This window comes from Lepisosteus oculatus, chromosome 19 (genome assembly GCF_040954835.1).
Source record: "Lepisosteus oculatus isolate fLepOcu1 chromosome 19, fLepOcu1.hap2, whole genome shotgun sequence".
In the NCBI taxonomy this organism is placed as follows: Eukaryota; Metazoa; Chordata; class Actinopteri; order Semionotiformes; family Lepisosteidae; genus Lepisosteus; species Lepisosteus oculatus.
The window spans coordinates 16,515,014-16,515,499 of NC_090714.1; positions in this window are offsets into that span (position 1 = coordinate 16,515,014).

Below are 486 nucleotides of genomic sequence, written 5' to 3' on the forward strand. Positions count from 1 at the left end.
TGTGTGTGGATGCGGGAGAGCCGGGCCGCTCTCCCAGGCGCGGAGCTGCGGAGCTGCGGAGCCCGGCTCTGCGGACCCGGGCAGCCGGGCTGAGCGGGCTGCTGCGCGGCCAGGGCAGCGGAGACAGGCTGGCGGGGCTCGCCCGGGCCTCCTCCTCCGCCTGAACGCCGGCTTCCACCCCGCTGCAGGAGCAGGGGGCGAGCGGCACAGGGGGAGATGTGATTGTTTCCCCCTTTAAAAAAAAAACAACAACAACAACGCAAAAAGACTTTCCTGCGGGTTTTTTTATTTTGGGGTCTCATCTACATGGATGGTAAATTTGGGGAGGCAGCCGTCGGGAGAGGACAACATCTGCGGCGATGAAGATAATGGAAGGTTGAGGCTCTAACCCAGTCTCCTTCTGCTGGGGGAGGTGGAGAGAGAGACTTCACAGACAGCGAGTGGTCATTCCGCTTTATGCTGGGGGAGAGACCTGCTTAAAGACAC